Below are 22157 nucleotides of genomic sequence, written 5' to 3'. Positions count from 1 at the left end.
ATTGAATTATTATATAAATAAAAAATATAACCTAATTCAAAATATTAATTAAAATTCTTTTTTAATCTTGGTCAAAACCTAAACCTAAAAAAAATAAAAAATTAGTCAAACTAGTTGTTTTTTTTCTAACAGCGAGTTAGCTTCTCTCTTCATCTATTTATTGCCTAGATCTAATTCATCATATTGTCTGGAAGATGAACCACACTGATTGGTTCGAAATGGATCAACGAGATTATCTCCTATGTGATTTTTTCCGAAAAATATTATTATAATTAATATGGATCACAGAAGTCTAATCTCAATTATTATAAACCTATTTTATTATTTTTTAAATGTAATGTAACATGGCAACATCTTCGTGCAGTGGTGTCAGAGTGTCACAGCTTGTATGGAAGGTAAGCAACACGAAACTCGCATGGAGCAAAACCACAGAATTTACGGAGAAAGGGTTGAAATTTTTATGGACTAACAGTATGGTGAAAACCAATCAAATTCGCGCACGCAACAGTGCAGCCCGAGCCCGCGCTAACCTAGCTGCTGCTGCCCCTACAGATCCATCTTTCGGCAGCCTCTTACTGCTGAGGCCAACCAGACCATGCAGCCCTCTGAGGAAGGAGATCCTCACTCTTCCACGCAGACAGGGAATGAATAAAATGCAGAAGCTTTCGCATCTTTAATCGCAGAGAATGGAGCTCCAAGGAACAGGCCATCAGTCAATAAGTTTGTCAAGAAACTTGAAAGTAATCCCAAAGATTTCCCTCCCTCCAGCACTTCGAAGAAGAGTAGCCATCTCTTTGGCAAAACACAGACTTGTTGGGTAGTTCACCGAGCTATGGCCCTCACCCAAATCAGTGCAAAAATGGGTGGAAAGAAACTGGAAAGTAACCACACCGGGGAAGATAGCAATACAATTATGTGGAAGGGGTTACTACATCTTTCTCTTTGAAACAAAGGAGGACAAAGATATGATATTTAGAAATGGACCTTACTTCATGGACTCTAGAGGTTTATACCTAAACAAGTGGACTCTAGATTTTGATTCGGAGATGGATGTCCCAAGTGCAGTGCCTTTGTGGGTCAGGCTCCCACATCTTCCTCTTCACTGTTGGGGAGACGAATCTGTAAAGGCTATAGGAAACGCAGTGGGAAAATATATTAACAAATGTGACCCAAAAGACAATATGCACGCATGTGCAAGAATATGTGTGGAAGTAGATCTCGGAAAAGGCCTCCCTAAAGCAATAAAGATCAAGGTCAACCAGTGGACACACATTCAATAGTTCGACTACGAGCAAATACCATTTAATTGCAAGGTATGTCACGAGTACGGTCATTTTGAAAATAGGTGTCCTAAAAAAATAGAGAATGAAAATGTAGAAGAGCAAGAACCTACATGGGAACAAGTGAAAAGGAAAAAACCTACCAATAAGCAGACTGCGCCAAATATTTATCAGTCCCATGAAGCAAATGAAACAACCTCCCAGCTTCCAGCGAAGATTACTCCTCCTGATCACACAACTCCGAATCCTTTTGAGCCATTAGAAGACTCCTTTGATCCACCCTCTCCTAGATCCCCACCCTCAAACCCTATCATATCCACCCGCAAACCAATATCCTCCCCTCCTCCTCCCTCAATGGACCACATTCTTACTAGAAACAAAGCCAAAGAAATTCCCCAAGCCTGGGATCAACAAAAAAAAGTGGGAAAGAAATCCAATAAAGAAATCAAAGATGAGGTAGCAACTAAAGAAATGGACCTAGGAACGCAATAGCCAATGGATTCATTCCTTGGGAAACAAACAAGAATTCATGAAAAAACTCAGCAAAGAGAAAAGGGAGGAGCACTCAGACACAACAATAATAATGATAGTGGTCTCTTTGAATTGTCGCGGCCTTGGCACCTCCTTCAAATTCAATGCAGCTAGAGACATTTTAACCAAGGAACAAATGTGTATTCTCCAAATCACTATAGAGAGAAAGAACAATGTTGGAAATCAGTTAAAGAAGAAATAGTAGAGAGACAAAGTGGGCACTTAATCTTGGGAGGGGATTTAAATCTGATAAGGAACACAGAAGAAAAATTTGGCGTAACCTTCCACAATGATCCGTCAAGAGATGCTCTTGAAGAAATAATAGAATATTACAAATTAATAGACATTCCGCCAAGCAATGGAAAATACACTTGGAACAACAAAAGAATTGGATAAAACAACATAAAAGAAAGGTTGGATAGAATTCTTATTCATGAAATCATAGCAGCTGCTTACACTCTTGTGAAAAGTAAAATTGTTCACAACTTGGCTTCAAATCACAAGCCGGTGGTGCTAACAATGAGAAAGATGGAAAATCAAGGACCCCTTCCCTTCAGATATAATCCAATTTGGGACAACAAGGAAAATTTTGGCAAACAAATAAAGGACAGCTGGAAAAAAAGTGTCACAGGATCTCCTCAGTATGTTTGGGAAACTAAGCTAAAGAACCTAAGGATGCACTTAAAAAACTGGGCAAGAGAAAATGATCTTCGAGACAAATCTAGGAAGGTCGAATTGCAAAAGATGATGGATAACCTTTGCAAGGAAAAAGAGAACAAGGAAGAAAGTAAGCAAAACCAAATACAAGAAAAGGAAATATATATATGGAAATAATAAGCAAAATAGGCAACAAGAAGAGGAAAGCAGACTGAAATCAAGATGTCTCTGGCTAAAATCTGGAGACAAAAATACAACCTTCTTCCACAATACAATGAAAATAAGGAGGTCAAAAAATCAGATAGAACAGATACAAGTAAATGGTCAAGAAATAAAAGGAGTAGAAGCAGTAAAAAATGCAGCACATAAACACTTCAAAGAACTCCTCTCAACAAGTGACCAGCAGGCAGCTAATGAAGAAATTTTGCAGCATATAAAAAAAATAATAAGCGACCAGCAAAACAGGGAATTAGATAAAGAAATTACTGAGGAAGAAGTCAGAGAAGCTGTGTGGAATCTCCACCCTGATAAGGCACTAGGTCCAGATGGGTTTACAATAGCCTTTTACAGACAACATTGGGAAATTATCAAAAAAGACCTAATGAGAATGCTCAAAAATGCTTTCCAAAAAAAAAAGATTGGAGGAAATACAAAATCCTCCTTCCTAGCCCTCATTCCCAAAGAACCCAATCCTACAACTTTTAGTAGATATAGGCCAATCTCCCTGTGCAACTCATCTTATAAGATTCTTACCAAAATTCTAGCAAACAGAATGAAGAAATTACTTCCGGAAATAATCTCAAAAAACCAAGGAGGATTTGTCCCCAAGAGGAAAATCACAGACAATGTGATAATTTTTCATGAGGCTATCCACAGCAATATCAAAAAAAAATAAAGAGGAATGGTTGTTAAGTTAGATATGGCTAGTGTTTTTGATAAAGTTAATCATAACTTTCTTGCAGCAACCCTCAAAAGGTTTGGCTTCTCAACAAACTTCATAGAGATTATCTAGGCATGTATTTGAAATCCTTGGATACCCCCTTTAATCAATGGTCAGCCCAGCAAATTTTTCCAAAGCACTCGAGGGCTGAGGCAAGGCTATCCGCTTTCTCCATTCTTATACATCATCATGGCTGAATCATTGAGTGCTATGCTGGAAAACCAGAGAAAAGAGAAAAAATAACAGGGATCCAAATATCGAGAGGAGTCAAAGATATAAAGCATTCTCTCTTTGCAAATGATACCCTTCTCATAGGCAGGGCATCCTGCATTATAGAAAAATGATTCAAAGAAGTCCTGGATGAATTTCTTCTAGCTTCAGGAGGAATCTTAAACAACTCCAAATGCAGAATATACTACTGGAACACCCCACCAAAAACAATGCAGCGTATCTCTCTAATCCTGGAAATACCTTTACAAATAAATTGGAGCCACTTCACTTATCTTGGGCTGCCCTTAGCAAAGGAAGTGGTAAAATCAGAATTCTGGAACAAGCAAGTAGAGAAAATGAAGGGAAAAATTTAGAATTGGGGAGTGATGTGGCTCAACTTGGCAGGAAGAGTGACACTGCTTAGAGCACTTCTCTCGACCTTGCCTATATATCAGTATGTAATCATTATGGCTACGACAAGCACCCACAAGCAAATGGAACTGATAATTTGAAGTTTTCTCTGGTAAGGAGGAAAACAAGATAATAAAAAATTTAGCCTTGTTAAATGGGAGCAAGTCACTCTTCCCTATGAAAAAGGAGGTATAGCAATTCGTTTGCCAGGACTAATGAGCATTCCTCTAGGGACAAAAATTATTTGGAGAATGATAAATGGGAATGGCCACTGGTGGTAAAAACTACTAACAATGAAATACTTAAACTATCATAGAAGAAAGTTGCTCACTGAAACTATTCCAGACAAGACATGCAACCAAATCTAGAAATTGGTAAAAGGGATAAACCCTCTCATTAGAGATCAAATATCAAAAAATCCAGGCAATGGCAAAACAATTTCTATCTGGGAGGATAGAAGAATAGGGAAAAATCTCTTAAATCAGCAACAAAACTTAATGGGACTTCAGAGATGGATGGAAGAGAAAAGTTTTAACACTCTTTATTCTATCTCGGATTGGGATCAGAATAACTAGGTAAGATGGAAAAAGCTAGCAAACACCACAAATACTAAAAAGTAAGTGGGTAATTTTAAAAGCCCATCTAGCAGGGGCTGCCCCCATCAACATAGAAGAGCAGGATGACTTTGTTTGGGATCCAAATGGAGGGGATTACACAATGAAATCGGGGTACAACCTCCTCCAAAAACTCCACAATCAAAATGACTGGAGCCTTTGGAAGGCGACTTGGAATTCAGAGAGTTTGCCCAAAATTAAAGTCTTCACATAGACACTTCTCAAAGGTAAAATTCTTACCTCTGAAAAATAAAAAAAAAAGAGGAATATAAGGGCCCTCAAAATGTGTCATGTGTCAAAATGAGGAAGAATCAATCCAACACCTCTTCATTAACTATATGGTGGTGAGAGAGTGTTGGAAAGAAGCAATAAGTCCTTTGGAAATAAACATAAATCCAGCAACTCAGTTGACAACTCTTCATAAAAATTGGGATAGAAGCTACCCATATACAAAGAAAAAAAAGGCAACAAAAAAAGGATATGGAAATGCCTCCCTTCAATCTTGTGTTGGCAAATTTGGTTAGCCTGAAACAAATTCATTTTCAAATATCAAAAACCAAATCTAGGCAAGATCCTAGCAAAAACTTGGATTCAAGTTGCAGAGATAATAAGTACAAATGGAATCTCAAAAATGGACCAGAATGACTTACAACAAGAAGAGAAAGACTAGTACAGCAAAGCAATGCTACAAAACAAAGCAAAAGCAGTAGTTACAACAAAAAATAAAGAATTTCACATAAACAAGAATTGGAAATTAAGATTGGATGATAAAGAATTTGCAGAATGGATAAAAGAGCAGAAGAGACACATTCTCTTTTTTGATGGAGCTGCAAAAAATAACCTAGGTAAAGCAAGGGCAGGAGGAGTCATTCTTGATCCAAATGGGAAAAAAATAATAACCTATGAATGGAGCCTTGAAAAATGACAAACAATAGGGTTGAAGCATACAGCCTTCTCCTAGGCATAATGCTTTTAAACAAAAATGCAATCAAGTACCCTATAATAATAGGGGACTCGTCTATCATAATAGCAGCTTTGGATGCCAAAAGGGACTTCAAAAGCATAGCCATCAACAAAATCTATCAAAGGATCAGAAAAAGCTTTAAAACCCTGGGAAAAATAACCATAAAGCATGTCCTGAGAAATCAAAATAAGGACACTGATAGTCATGCCAACAAATAAATTGACAGACCAATTGGGATTGTCACAAAGAATAATGAAGTTTATGAAGAAAGTATACCTTGATCCGACAACCAGTATGAGGATCGAGAAAGAGGATATACATCCGAAAAATCTCACAAGAAATTTTACAGGGGGGGAAATATGAAAGAAGAATGAAAATATGAAAGAAGAATCAAAATACCAACTCAAGTTGGATATTACATGAAGAAAGCAGAGAGTATAAGTCAGCAGAGTTTCTCAACCGTAATTAGCATTGCACACAACACTCGACTCTCAAAATCCTAGTTTGCTACACTATATGATGAAACAAGATTCCAATTGTCCTCCTCTCCTGGGCGAGGTCGGCTTTAGTCATGTCACCCATGATCGCCTAGACAGTAACAGTCAGATCTCCATGGTCGACTGCGCAAGCTTCCAGGCGACCCGAGACAACAAGGCATTCAACAACAGCAAGTCTCCCCTCATCTGAGACAAATACATTAGGACAAGAAACCACAAAAAATTTGAAGATTTTCCGCAAAGAAAGTGTGAGGAGATAGATGAAGAATCCCTGCACAGGAACTGTTGGATCCGAAGATCAACGGATAAGGAGTGCCAGCAGAGGTATCAGGAGAGGAAATCGATGGAGGCAGATCAAGGGTCATCGGGTGCTAACTTGCACGAGAATTAGTCAAAGCGAAAAGGCGGGAATTCGCATGAGCGGTTTATCGGGAGGTGATTAAGAGGTAAGTGGTTTCTGGAGGGAACCCCCCGATTGCACTCACCGTTGGACATGTAGCAAGCTGTTGGGGAGAGGATACCGCTTTATTAGGTGGGTATTCTTCGCACGGTTTGCCCACCCGATATCATTGCTCGCCATTGGATCTACTGCATGGGGATCGACGACAGTGGAGAGACGTGCAGTTTGAATTGATCAGCGTTAGGTGGTGTCCGTCAGATTTGACGGAGGAAACCTATAGTGGAGATTGAGTCTTTTAAAGGCCAGTTTTGATATTTGCACCAAGTTTGTGGAAAAGCGGAACTATAGTCCCGTGTGTCTGTTTTATTGCCCACCTTTTCCAAAGTTAAGTGTGGGTTCTTTGGTTAAGTCTGTTGTTTCAATGTTAAGTGCGGGTTTTTGTATTTTTTGAAGTTTTTAAGAAACAAGGTTGTTAAAGTAGCTGTGGGGACTGCGCTCCCTGTTGTGCACTACTTTGATCCAACCTTCCTCAGATTGTACAAGGAACTAGCTTCCTTTCCCCCTTTTTTGTAATATATAAAAAGTAACTAACTGTGTTAAAAAAAAACAGTAGGGTGAAAACCGTGTTGAAGGTTGGTTGGCTAGTGACCAACATAGACGAAGTCGAAACAGGCGAACTGAGAGGCCATATATAGGAGTATAGGTAATTGTAGGCGCCTGTGAGAATCCCCATACCAGAGCAAGCCAGGAAGAGATTGGAGGTGATGTGATTCTCTCTGTTGGGTATTTTTGGCAGGAGGAGAAGAGGCCAGCCCGTAGTCCCTAGCCAAGAAGAGGCCCATTATCTGGATCCACCATTCAGGAAATTAAATCTTGTCAACAGAGGCTTTGCAGTTGCACCCGTAGTTAAGGCCAAGGAGCAGGATGATCCAATGTGTGAATCTTTTCTTTCTGTTGGTCCCCTGGGCTTGCATTCTTTCCATGCCTGCATCAGCTACTGCTTCCATGTTTTCAATCCGAGACATTCCATATCCAGGAATATTGACTATGGAATGAATATTCGACGACGATCCCTCTGTAGGACCAGAGTTATGAATGGCCGCTGAGTAACGACAGAGGCCTAGGAATTTTTAAGCTTTGTTTCTGACTAGCTGCCGAGCCAGTGGGTAGCCCTTTACCGATTGCAGATTTTCACAAACTATTTACATGGCTGTTTGGTCCCACCTCTATGTCTCTGTTTAAAGAAAGGGACATTAACATTAATAATCGGAATTGTGGTCAGGAAATTTTTGCGTAGGAAAATAATTATAGCCAGAAACTGATCATGAATATGGGCATTAATAATCAGAATTGTCATAGGAAAAATTTTACAGCCGAAAACTGATCATGAATATGGGCATTAATAATCGGAATTGTCCTTAGTAAATTTTTGTGTATTAAAATTTTTACAGCCAGAAACTTATTATATATATGGGTATTGTTTAGGGACACTACAATTTAATTTGGTAAATTTTTTTGTTAGAATTTGGTAAAAAAATTCAAAAAATCTCATAACTATAGTGTTTGATTTACTTTTTTTTTATGGTGGAAATAAAGTGAGCATCATTAGCAACTCTTTAGGCACCCAAAATCCTGAGCGTTGACAATTGTAACCCAGATTTTTAAACATTTCAGCAGTATTTTGTCAAAGTCTTGCCAGAGTTTTCATTAATTTTGTGGCCTCTTTAGACTAGGCATTGTCCATTGAGGCCATAATTTCGCCTAAATGGCAAATTTCTTGTCGTAAATCAACCAGAAAACTTTCAAAAAATCTCACTGTTAGATTGTTTGAATCACTTTTTTGATGGTGGAAATGGATTTTGCACCATTAAGAACCCCGAGGCACCCAAAACCCAAAACCCTAAAGCTTGACAGATCCAATCACAATTTCTAAAAGTTTCACACATATTTTGTCAAAATCTTGTCGGACTTTCCATTATTTTTCAAACAAAACTGTGGCCTTTGTTAGACTACTCTTTTACTTGTTTTTGCCATGGCTAAAACTGCTATTATTTATAAATATTACCTTCAAGTTTGTTTGATGATTAAAATTAATATTACTATTAATATAGCGCTGACATGTAGTATTTAAAAAAATATATTAATAACATAAATAATGTATTTCAGTGTTTATATTAAGTAACATGATTTTATCAACCCCGATGCTAAGAAGAAAATGAACATTGTAAAGATAAAAACTAATTCCCATGAGCTTCTTAGTGAAACCGAACATTGATCTATTCCAAAACACCTTGGGACTGAAATACAAAGAGAGTGGAAGATGAAAAACACTTTCTCTTGGATTGTGAGGCCCTTACTCACATCCATTCTCATTTTCAAAACATTTGTCACACTACCAACATTCTTGACTTGTTAAGTCTTCTCTTTTATCATAAAAATAAAATATTAAAGAACCTCATTTATTGGCTTACTTTCTTAAGGTTTGATAGACTGTATTTTTCTTAATGGATGTTAATAATCATCATCATCATTATACATTCACATCCATTTTCATTTTCAAAACATTTGTCACACTACCAACATTCTTGACTTGTTAAGTCAACAAAACTATAGTGATCTCAGGACACTTCCGTCCCTTCTTTTTTATCATAGAAATATAATATTAAAGAGCCTCAGTTATTGGCTTGCTTTCTTAAGGTTCGATAGACCGTATTTTTCTTAGTAGATGTTAATCATCATCATCATACAATTTTATATAATATATAACGTAATTTAAAATAAAAAATCATATATTTTCACTTTCAAATATAAGAATGATATATAATTTGTTTAATTTTAAAAAATATTTCAATATAAACCTTTAATAAAAATTTTGAATATCCATTTAATTAATATATCTTATATGAAATATATATATATATATATATATATATATATATATATATATATATATATATATATATATATATCATCAGTGTGATGTATACAAGGAGAAAAAGTGAGAAAATAATAAATATCAATTTTTTTTACTAATAATAGAGATGTGTCATTCATTCACTTTTTAAGATGAAATTGATATTTAATATTAAGAAAAATGAATAATAATAGGAGTGATATATATATATATATATATATATATATATATATATATATATATATATATATATATATATTTAAGAATTTAATGTGTAAATAAGAAAAATATTTCAATCTTTATCTTAAATAAAATATTTTAACCCCTCTCTATATATAATACAATAATTTACTTCAGATAAAATAAATTTATATCAACACGAAATATATAAAGAGACCAAATAGTGAAAATGAATTTTTTTTTTAATTTCTTCCTTATAAGAGGGAGATTCGTCATTAAATTCTATATTATATAAAATTTATGTGTAACTTTTGCATTCAACACTCATATGATTATAAAAGAAAAGAATAAATTTGTTTGTAGAAACAAATTGTAGAATGTAAAGTAGACTTCACTTCTATTTTCTAGATAATTGTTTCTATTTAATAAAAATTTGTGAGTAAATTATTATGTTAATTGCATTTTATAGTTATTTATATTATTAAAAAGTATTTTATTCATATAATTCTACCTTCAACTCCAAAATAATTTTGAATTCTGGCTCATTTACAAAATAATTTTGAATCGTTGGCAACTATCTTATTTACTCACTACAGTACCTTAAAACTCTAATATTTATCAAAAAATTGACTTGTAAAACTAAAATGATAACTCTATAAATAATATCACAACTTTCTAAAAAATAATTCCACTTAATTACACCAATTAAGTAAAAAATAAAACCCACCAATTATAAAAAAAGATCAAATTCAAAGCATCTCCCAGATATAAGGAGGGGAAATCACAAGTCCTATCCAAAAATCATGAGATCAACACTAATCCTAACACAACACAAAACATTTACATCAACAACTAAAACAGAAAGATGTTCCCAATGAAGCATCTGCAACTATTTGCCAACCTGTGACTATGGAGCATTTGGACCATAAACCATTGAGTGAGCTCTGTTAAAACGAGGTCCCCCACCCGGTACTCTTGCGTATGTTGGTGTGTTTGTTATCATGTAGGTGTAGTTTAGCGGCCCTCCTGAAAGGGAAAAGAAAAAATTAACACTTTAGTTTTTGAGATTTATTTACGTTTTTATTTTTATAATTTATTTAATTTAATTTATAATTTATAAAAAGATATAACAAAAATTTTAAGGATAATTTATAATTTAGTATGGAGGAGATAGGAGAGATTGAGCGTAAACATTTAAATATTAGTTCTTTATAATTTAGTATAGAGGAGATAGGAGGGATTGAGCCTAAATATTAGTTCTTTATAATTTAGTATAGAGGAGATAGGAGGGATTGAGCCTAAATATTAGTTCTTTATAATTTAGTATAGAGGAGATAGGAGGGATTGAGATAGATGGGTTTATTTGATTTGGCCGGCTTTTGTCTTTTTTTATTTTGTTTGTGGTGTTCTCTATTCGCATGTTAAATCTGTTTATGGAACTTTAAAATGTGGTTTGGTTTGGTTCACTGTGCGATCTTTTCAAATTCTTCAGTGAATTAGGGCTAAACACCATAAGTAAGAATATTATTATTCTTATTTTCACTGGTTAATCAACGGAATGATTTAGAGATGGTACGAAAGAAGTGGTACAGTTTGCGAAAGCGATAGCAATGTTTGTGCCACACATTGACCAGACAATTAAAAAAGCTCAGTTGGGGAATTTCAGGTATTTTCGATTGCAGTTGAGATTATTTTCGGTTGTTTCAAGTTAGACACTCTTGAAATTTCTTAGATTATCCGTTCTTAATTTCCTAGGTGGTGTGAATATGTGGTTAAACTAATTTTAATTTCTTAGACACTCTTGAAATTTCTTAGATTATCCGTTCTTAATTTCCTAGGTGGTGTGAATATGTGGTTAAACTAATTTTAATTTTAGTTTTAATATATTTCTTGAATTATTTGACATTATTCCTCATGAAATCGATGCTTTCTAATTTTCTGTTAAGATTCGTTTAAATTAATTGAAATTTTGATAGACTTATGATATTATTGGCCATGGTATCTGTAAAATGCTAGAAGAGAATTCAGTTTTCATGGCCTCAGTGTAGCAGATTTATGGTGATATATTTGAGGAAATTATTCTCCAGAATATGTTAAGACGTTTGTCGCACGGATTTTCATGGCCTCTAATACCTCAATTAGAGGGCACGGATTGTCTGCTTAATTTTGTATATTTGGAGAATATTTCTATATATGAGAATTAATGTTTGGTGGTATAAAGTACATAAATACTCCCCCAAAATTTTAGAATATCTTCCCAGAAAATTCTATTGCTCCACTTCAAGTACTTCCAAAGATACCACACTAAGGGTTTCGTGAAGCATCCATTTACGTTGAGGAATTTAATGTTTAAGAGACATGAGTGCAATTCCGGGCAGTTTTGCAGTTTCACTCTTTACTAATGTTTATGTCAAGGCAATATTTATTTTGTGAAATATCTCTTAAAACACCCACGGTCTGCCGATCCTTTTGGACAACAGTCTATGGTCAAATGCTTTTACTACTAAAGTTATATGATCTTTTGAATCAAAAGGCTGGCTGGTCATAGAGTTGAGAGAATGGAAACTACTAATCAACAACTACTGATGCACTAAAAACTAGTCTTATATAGTCGTTATAGAGAGAGAATCACTATTAGATTTCAATCTAGATAGAACAAAAACCTTCTTATATTTCTTTTATGCATTAATGTGAAATGTTAATATTAACTCTTATTCACTACAGCTTAAGACAACAGCAGCACACTCTCTCTTTCTTTTTCAAAGAATGGAGACTATGTTGTTTACTTACGAGCATATTGATCGAGTCATGTTATCACCAGAAAAACGAGATTGATATGATGATAAAGAAATGATGGAATACCTGGTTTTGCTTTTGCCCAGACACCTCAGTTTGCTTCGAACAGATTCTATCTAAAACCGTATCATTGAATGGCTTCTTTGAATGGCTTTTCTATGTACCCCGAACTACGTGAGTTCCCCATGTTATGTGTGACCGCTAGAATCGAAAGAAAGGTTGTTTCACCATGCGAGAAATAAGTACCCATTAACCCATCTCTATGAGAGGTTGCATGGAATTTATTGATTTGAGGTTGAGCGCCTTACTTGCTAGCTCTATTTTGATTAATGCAGGCGGGGTTTAGTACATGAATGCATTGTCTTATTTCGTCAGAATGCCATTTCCGGAAGTTGCTCTAAGCCGGTATGCCCTCATTTATAATCAATCTCTACATCAATACATATCTATACATAGGATACTTGATATATACGTGATACTTGCATCTTATCTAGGTTTTCACAATGGAGCTTACTGTATGTAAGGCAGTATCTTAAGGCTTGTTTCCATGGAACTCAATAATGGACAAAGCAGCTTGTCTCTAAAGGCTTAAGGGGAAATGGACTAAAGCTTTCCACTCTCAAAGTAAGGCTAGTACTTCTTATGGCTGCTTTCCCTCTACGGCTTGAACTCTCAAAGGCAAGTTACCTTCTGACACTACTACAGCTTAAGACAACAGCTTAAGACAACAGCTTTTGGCTTTCTCTTTCTCTTGCTTTGAGTTTGTTGAGCGAGCTTCTTGAGCTGGCTGGAAGAATTTGTTGAAGTGAATGGCTTATGCAGTGGGTTAACGGCTTAAGAAATACCACCTTACTGCTATAGAACAACTTACTGCTACAGCTGGGCCCAGTCATATATTAGCATCTCTACGTGTCGCATCTCTACGTTTTCACATATGATACTCGCATATCTATGATTAACTTGCATCTTTAGCTAATTGACACGCACGACAGACTAAGGCTTAAGGGGCACTCTATGGCTTTCACTGACAAGTGTGGGACTAAGGCAATGACGACTACAGCTATAGTATATTAAGGCTAAGAAAGTAAGAAAGCAAGAAATAGATACCCTTAGAAGGCCTTACTCCATGAGACCAGGGACTAAGACCAGGTTGTTGGTGCATCGTAAAAAACAGGGCCCTTACTTCTTAGGGGTCACTCACTATTCATATGGTGAGGGATTTATCGCTCATCCATCCGATGGGTGAGGGACGGAGTCACTCACTATTCATATGGTGAGGGAATATTTACAGAAAGAAGGAGGTGCATACAGCTGCTAGTAGGATGCGGTTACACGACATGTATTAAGAGATGGGTTTCATCTCTAGGATAGTATAAAATCGGTTTTCTGACACTACACAGCTTCTTAATACAATAGCTTTGGGCTTTCTTTCTCTTTTGATCGGAAGGAGCCTTTTTCCAAGTACACCAAGTCCCATAGATGCCTAACCCACCATAGATATGCCTAACCTGGTCCCACAGATACAGCCTTGAACCTTTCATCTTCAGCCTTCATCAACAGAATAAACAAGTACCGCAGGTGCTAGTCCCACAGATGCCTTTACCTTTTCACCCCTGGAACCTTCTGCCTTTTCATCACCAAGAACAACAACAGATTGATGCCTCACCAGGTCCAACAGAAGAGGATGCCTTTACCCTTTTGCCAGAATCCTCTCAACAGGCAGCTTTCGCCTCTCACCTTTCGCCAGAACCCTAGAACCTTTTGCTTCCCATCACCAGAATCAACAAATAAGGCCGGCCAACAGATATAACTATTCCGACCGAGCTCAGGATAATACAATTGATTAATTAGAACCCACCGGCTAGGAAGAGCCCTCTCTGACCTCTACGATTTCTTACCAAACAAACTGGAACCAGCTGACCTGATATATGGAGCCCGGAATCACAAATAAATGGGTTCGCAGGATAATAGGGTTTTAGAATAGAACATATGCCCTCTATGGATGGGATTTCTTAATTTGCGTTATTAAATATATGATAAATATTATTTACCTTGCACCACCCAAACAAGCCAGGATCATAACTGCTTTCCGAATCTACGAACTTCTACTTCATGACTTTTGATGGATGGTCCACGAGCCAAATACTCTTAGTTGCCTTTCTTTATGAGGGATGGAATAGTGACGACGGAGCTGGGTAGATGGATCGATGGCTTGGCTAGATGGGATTACGGGACATCAGAGAATAGAGCGTTGGATGGACGGGCTTCAGACCTAGTATATTATATAATGCCTAGACAACCAGCCAGGATATCTTTTTACACTCGTCCTTCTTTTTCTTTGTAGGAACAACCCTTCAAAGAAACAAATTAGATTGCATGGGTTTATCCCTTACCCTTATATTCTGACTGCCCGGAACCCTACGATTATGGACGGAGAAGGAATAAACTGAAAGGCTATCATTTAGCTACTTACCTAATGACAAATTACATTTACCAACCCAGTTGAGGATTATGTCCACGACCCATGCCAACGATGGGTTATATATAATAACAAATGCATCTGATAAGCTTTTCCGCTCCGCACCTTGACTTGAAGATGAAGGTGCCCACAGGAAAAAACCTTTACTGGGTATGGCATCCTATCTCGGACATGACCTTGCCCCTAAGCATGTGATTGGAGACCGCCATTCAACTTTATATCTGTAGATATTGGCTTGTGAGCAAGCAGTGTTCATTGGAAAAATCACCAACCTTTCATCCCCGCTAAAAACCTTTCTCCCCTCCCTATGAGGCGGCTTCGTGTTCGGCATCGGCCTTGGCTTCATCCTCGGCTCTTCATCTTTAAAAAGAGAATAATTGGGGTTGTACAGATTCTGACAGTATGATCCAGATGGGTTCCCGAACTCGAGTTTGTCTTTTGTCAAATCGCCGAGTTAAAGCAGTTCAGGAAGGTAATATCGAACGACCTAAGAAGTATGAGTTCGTGTGTGCGCGCGAGGGGCCAGGTTGAAACGGTTTCCCGCATCGTAATTACATATATAAAAGCTAAATATGCACCCTACTCAGGCGAGCGAGGTGGGGGAATGAAGGAAGTTGGAACGGGAAATCATGAAGTTGGAGCCACAGAAGGAAGTTGGGAATGGTCCGCATCATGCGAATGATGTTTATCCAATTCGCCACTAGTAAATGCTATCTCTCGTTAAGCTATCTCCTACGACCCTATCGCTAAGCGCTAAGCTATCTCCCGCCCGACCAACTGCTATCGCTAAGCTACGATCGACTGTATATCATGAATGGAAAAGCATTGGTAACTGGACGGAAAGACTCTTGTTTCAGTCAGTCTCGTGCTTCGGGGTCTTTCCATCCAGTAGGAGAGACTAATACTTCAGTTAAGGAATGAACGTGGGCAGTCACAGAACGAATGGATACGATCATCTCCATCACAGCTAACAGAACGTGGTGTGGAACAAGGAATCCAGGGGGTTTCCAAAGGGCTTGTTCGGTGTGTTAGTATGAGTGTATGGAAATAACATAAATACTATAGATGGCAGGAAGGCAAAGCCGGACCTCCATTCAGATATTGACCCATCATTATTCAAAGTTGATCTCCTAAACTCTGATATCTAAACTCTGATCCAACTCCAACTATTGGTCTTGGTTCGGTATTTTATTGAGTGTAAGGATGACTCCGGATGGTGGCCATTGGTCTTGGTTCGGTGTATTCACCTAGTGAAGGAAGACACGTTTGGGCTAATGCGCTAATGGGCGTAGGAAGGAGTATTACGAGAGAGTTACCGATCTATTATTAGCTCATATTGAGGCATTTGAATGGAATGAACGAAGGAATGAACGAAGAGGGAATGAACGAATTAGCTCAAGGTAAGGCCCCTATTAGCTCAAGGTGGGGAGATAAGTACACTAGGGAATGAACGAAGGACCCTCCCTATTAGTCACCCGAGAAGCTCGTACGTGCGCAGCTAAGGTAACCCGAGAAGTTGCAGCTACCCGATCATACCAAACCATGAATGAGCTACCGAATAAACAGTAAGGTACGTACTGGGGCACCCTTAGGTGCACCCCAGCACTAACTAGGCTTGCTGATAGACATTCTCTTTCTTCCGAAGATAAGGTACCGATCTATAGCGTGCGTTAAGCTCTAATGAACGAAGGCCTAAAATAGACACGATAAATAGCATAGACACGATAACACGAAGGAATAGAAGAACCAATTGATCCAGCCCTTTCACCAGCACCAATGGATGGAGATAACTACCTAATAGATAGAGAACCACCGTACGGGGAACAACCACCACATAGTGAACCACCGCATGGGAAACCAACTAGAGTAGAACCGCATGGAGAAGAGATGGAATTATCGTCGTTGGGTCCGGGTAACGGTCATTTGCTCCTAACCTGCTACTAGTGATGCCAGTTCTTCCCGCTAATGATAGCCTGTACCATAGCCGGGTGCGGCTGCTGCTACTACTAGTGCCTCTTCTATGGCGGCTAATGCCTATGATCGATATTTGGATTTGTATTCTGACTTTGATTCACCGGACCTTACAGAACAAGATCTATCCGGACCAGATCTCACAGGACCAGACCACCCTACAGGAGCAAATCCATGATTCACCGGACCTTACAGAACAAGATCTATCCGGACCAGATCTCACAGGACCAGACCACCCTACAAGAGAAAATCCATCTGGAGCAGCATATATAGATTCAGAAGTCGATTCAGGAGATGCAGCAGATGTTGAGTCGGTTGATTAAGCCCTTGATTCTTACCTTGATTATCATTATATATATATATATATATATATATATATCTATTTGTATACGATATATAGGGTACGATCGATTATGAGAGCCTAAAGCGTAATTACATATATAACGAATGATCAGTGATAGCCTTTCACTTCATTATTGATTTTATTAGTCAAGAATTACATATATAACGAATGACCAACGGATACGGCTAAAGTCGAGGGGCGAGGGAAAAGTCAAGTGCCTTGGTTAGTTCAAACAACGCCCAAAGTACTTCGAAGAGGTAGGTCTTCGGCGTTTGCTAAGAGGATGCGTAGCTTGAAACCTTCGACTCACATTGAATCTGGTATGACACATAGATGAGAATTGATGGCGGCCCTCACCCATCGGATGGATGAGCGATAAATCCCTCACCATATGAATAATGAGTGACTCCGTCCCTCACCCATATGATGAGTGAGCGTTAAAACCCTCACCATATGAATAGTGAGTGACTCTGTCCCTCTATTTTTTAGGAAATAGAGAGATAAATCAATGGCGGCCTTAACAGTCGAGCCGATGGCGGCGTTATTAGTCGAGCGTGCTACGCACCCTTCCGGTCCTCACCATCGGAATGGTGAGCCCCTACTGGGCCTTGGGGATTGGGGTGGGTGGGTAAATAGTGGTCGAGTGTGCTAACGCACCCTCACCCCCTACCCCAAAAGAGAGTTGTTCGTCTCCTCTCCTTATCAGTCGAGCCGATGGCGGCCTTATTAGTCGAGCGTGCTACGCACCCTAACGGACCTCACACGTTACCTCACCCTTAGGGCCTATTGTCAGGCAAGCCATTCTTCCTCTCCCTTATGGTCGAGCAGCCTTATGGCACTAGCTCTTCCTGTTAAGGTAAGGAGAAAGGTATTGGTCAGTCAGTCAAAGTCCCATGAAAGAAGAAGGCAGTCCCATAAGTCTCATTAAATCAGTATTAGTCAGTCCCAGGCCTAAGAGCTTGCCTCATTAACTTCCAAAGAAAAGATAATAAAAGAAGGAAAGGAAGAGAGGGGATAGTGCCATTCAGGGAAGGGGGCTAGATAAAGCCATTAGGGTAAATCAGGGAGGGCCACTCAAAGAGGGATATTCAAAGAGGGCCATTAGGGTCAGTCAGGGAGGAGAGGTGCCAGATAGAGCCATTCCCGAAACTCCAGCATTCCGAGTTCCTAGACAAGAGATGTACGCACCACCATACGGTAGAGAGAAGTGTCCCTATCGAGTAATCATACCTGATAGAAGGAGGTAATCGATCCACTGAACGAGATAGGATTATGTTCCCCATGTGACCAACAGATTAGAGGGATTGAACCAGGTTTACAACAGACAATGAGAGAAGTACCCGTTCAATCCATACCCACCCGTTCATCATATCCGAGAGAGGAGATGGGATACCATGCGCCATACAAAACAATGGCTAGACGTACATGTTGCTAGAGTTAGTTGACTAGGCCATATAGGCTGTCTTTGCGAGAGAAGATCTGTTTGATAGCTCTAGTATTTGATAGAAGCTCTAGTCAATGCTAGCTCTGGTCTTTGCTACAAGCTATAGTCAGTGCCAGTAGTCATAGCCAATCATAGTTGTCGATCATTGCTGCTGATCACATACTCAATCATTGCTTCCGATCATTTGAATCAGAGCCAGTCAAAGCAGTAGCCAATAGTCATAGTCAGTCATTGCTGATCATTGCATGAAGGTAGGCCATTGCCAATAGCCCTAGTCATTGTAAGCCGGTCAGTGCCAAATAGCTCCAGTGGTCATTGCCATAGGGTCATCCAATAGCCGATCCTTGTAAGCCGGTCATAGCCAGGAGGTCATTGCCTAGAGATACATATCCACACATACAAGAGAGAGCTATCACATACTAAAACTGACCTCTATTGAACCATAGAGCTCTATACATCGAACTATACCCTTGATATCGACAAAACCATAGACCTCGAACTCTATGGAACCATAAACATCGAACCTTTCCCAAGAACTCGACCTCGATCTCTCTCCCTTGGCGGAGGTTTTCTACTTTTTCGCTACTATATTTGCCATTCAATTTACTTATTGGGTGGGGGGGTGGCGGAGGTTTGGAATATTGAGCAACGTAAGTCATTCATGCATAATTACATATATAATGATATTGATTTATGATATCTCTAGTTACCAATTATAGTTATTTCATCCTGAAATTCTACATCTCACTGAAAACTACTGCAACATATATAATCTATTTGTATATTTCATTAAGATGCATAAGCAGGCTCGACCATAAGGCCCGTTAGGGGCTCGGCCGAGGTTACGAGGTCGAGGGAGAGGTGAAATCTGTCATTTCCCAAGTGAAAGTGACCCAAAAACGACTTTCAAATTGATGGCGGCGATGGCGGCCTGTTGTTTTTCAAGTTGATGGCGGTGGTCAAGTCATGCTTACGAATGATGGCGGCTTTTGGGGTACTTATTTGGTGGGGGGGCCCAAAAGATAGTTGTTCCTCTCCCTCACCATATGAATAGTGAGTCCCTACCGGGCCTTTAGTCGAGTCCCTACCGGGCCTAACCATATCAATGGTTAGCGTCAACACTCCTCACCTGTTGGTCGAGCCCCCTACCGGGTCCTATCCTCACACGTTACCTCACCCTGTGATGCCACTATGTAAGCCAGAAACTAGCTTTGTACAGGGGAGTTGGCATTTTGTGAAACTCTGATTGTTGTGACTGACTACTTACTATGGCTGCTAAATACTATGGTTGTGGATAAGGGTTCTCCTTCTTTCTTATTCAATATGTTGGGGTGAGTTTCAAAGTGATAGGTGGATTGGGGAAGCGGTAATGTGCATTAGTAGTCTACCTGCAGTGGGGAAAGCAGGGCTGGGGAAAGCGACTTTCACAGGGCTGGGAGCTCTCCAACCATAAACTAACACTCAGAATACCAGCTATGAAACGCACTCTCCTACCTAACGAATGAAATATCTACACTCACACTCACACTAACGGCACATGGATATATTCTCCATATCCGGTTTATTGAGCAAAGGCAGCAGCGGATTCAGTTGTTGAAGCACCACTAATAGCATATCCACCAGTAACAGAGTGAACAACCAGGCTAGAAAAGTGATGTCGAGTTGAAGATTCAGATCCATAGCCCTTTCGAGAGCCAATGCAGCGGATTGAACAGACCAGTTCTGGTGTATGAAATCCCCTTCAAGATGTCTATCCCTTTAGTTCATATTCTTATTACTATTATGAAGTAGCAACCTAATTTTATCCATATCATTCAACCTGCCCGGGCACGGAAACAGTCTACTCAACCATCTTTCCCGAGTAAGCTACTCCCACATAGTAACCTGGTAAGTTTACACCCTCTTTTGGTGGGTCCAGTTGTAACCCCCAATACCGACCCACTTCAATGAGTTTCAGTGTTGTACTTACCATAACCTATCGGGCCAGACCCTACAGAAATGCTTATTCATTGACATGAAGCTCCAATCGGGAAGTAAAAGAGTAGTAGTTAGACTGTTGCACCCTTACAATATAGAAATGCTCAATTAGGAATTTTGACAAATCCTTTCCCATAGTATTCTACCCAGGGCATAGGAGCCTCCGTAGCTCCCAAACCCCCTCTTCCTTCTAGTCTATCTAGAGGTTTGTCTATTAATTGGGGTTTTAGATTGAAGAATTTCACCACCCCAATGTCAATGTGGTAACATGTAGGTAGCATAGTCACTGGTACCTCCTCTTCCCCCAACTCGCAAGCACCTTTTGTTTTGTCCAATCCTATTGTAACCTCGATAACTATCCCATCTGCTATTATAGTAGGTGAACTTGCTACTTTTGTTGGTCCTTCTTCCTCCATTCCTATAGCTACTGCTGCTAGGAATCTTATCGTACCAAGCCTGAGCTAAACCCTACTTATTTCTAGATGGATTTTCTTAATACACATGCCAACATTAGGATATTGGAATTGATTCGCTCTCCCCGCCCCGCTTGCTCAGGCAATCTTTCTCTTATAGACAAAAAGTGGAAGATGTAGACAGCGCCTTATTATTTACCATCTTCTTCTCTATCCGCCTTCTTATCCTCTAGCTACGGTATCTTCCAAAGAGGATCGAATTCTCTTCTTTTATAATCCTTACTGTCTGTTGATCATACTCCCCCTGCAACCATACTTCATCTGTTTGTATTGCGCGCCTCTTTCTTTTGATTGTCTTCCTCTGTCATCTGTTGCTACGTTGTTTATTCCACGAGTCTTCTTATTACTGCGCTGTTGCTGCAAGAGGCTTCTTATTACTGCACTGATACTGCAATAGTCTTCTTATTACTAGTCAGTTATACTGTCTTGACATTAATTACAACCTTTGTTGAACAATCACTGTTCTTGGCATCTCTATTCTTTTTATGAATTACCTGATTGTTTATTACAAGCATTCCCGCTATGCCCTACCCCCTTTATGAATTACCATATATTTATTACAAACATTACCGCTATAATCAATTTTAGGAATTGAATTAGTTTCAGAAATGTGAAAAGTAAGGCCCTTTTCTGACTTCATTTCCCATGCGTGACTATAGAGCATTCGCTCGTACCTCGCCCCTTCTCAATTAGCCAGGCCAGCCATTGGTTTTATTGAAATTTGAAAAACAACGTTCAATTTACTTATTGGGTGGGGGGGCTAGCGGTCGAGCCTGCTTGCGCATCCTCGATCTCCTTTCGTAAATCGAGCGGTTTCACTCCTCGAACTCAACTCTAATAACTATAACTAAACCTAGCCCCTAAAATATTGACTCTTATAACTAAACTCAGTAATAGAAGGATTAGCTCTTAGTAATAGAAAGACAAGGCGAAAAAAAAGAGCAATGAAGAAAGCAATTCAACAAGTAAATACACAGGAAATCAGGAGAAAAATAGAACAGAAATATATATAATCGAATCTACCACCAAATCAACCAACATCATCTTAACTTCACTCTTAATCCTTTTCACTTCAC

Source organism: Pinus tabuliformis, chromosome 7, assembly GCF_031772625.1.
Source record: "Pinus tabuliformis cultivar Carrire ecotype Pingquan chromosome 7, CPIR1, whole genome shotgun sequence".
NCBI lineage: Eukaryota > Viridiplantae > Streptophyta > Pinopsida > Pinales > Pinaceae > Pinus > Pinus tabuliformis.
This window is presented reverse-complemented; position numbering follows the sequence as displayed.